Source organism: Nematolebias whitei, chromosome 9, assembly GCF_014905685.2.
Source record: "Nematolebias whitei isolate Nwh7 chromosome 9, NemWhi1, whole genome shotgun sequence".
In the NCBI taxonomy this organism is placed as follows: Eukaryota; Metazoa; Chordata; class Actinopteri; order Cyprinodontiformes; family Rivulidae; genus Nematolebias; species Nematolebias whitei.
In genome coordinates this window covers 44300231-44300477 of record NC_056506.1, presented here as the reverse complement: position 1 = coordinate 44300477, position 247 = coordinate 44300231, and the positions used below count along the sequence as shown (strand labels likewise).

The window sequence follows — 247 nt, the reverse complement described above, 5'->3', positions numbered from 1 at the left end:
AGAGAGAAAGAGAGAGAGAGAGAGAGAGAGAGAGAGAGAGAGAGAGAGAGAGAGGGAGGGATGGATGGATAGTACTCAGTTTGTATACATGTACGTTCTGTGTTTCAGTGTATACGTGCACTATCTGTGTACTCAGTGTATACGTCCACTATCTGTGTACTCAGTGTGTATGTGTGTACGATCTGTGTACTCAGTGTGTATACATGTACTATCTGTGTACTCAGTGTGTGTACGTGTACTATCTGTG

General features: G+C 43.3%; 1 protein-coding gene across 1 annotated transcript in view; it reads left to right on the top strand.

Annotated features, from left to right (window-relative positions):
* The window catches only part of LOC119414781 (zinc finger protein GLIS1), a 40888-nt gene that overhangs the window by 28781 nt on the left and 11860 nt on the right, over nucleotides 1-247 (top strand). The window lies entirely within an intron of this gene.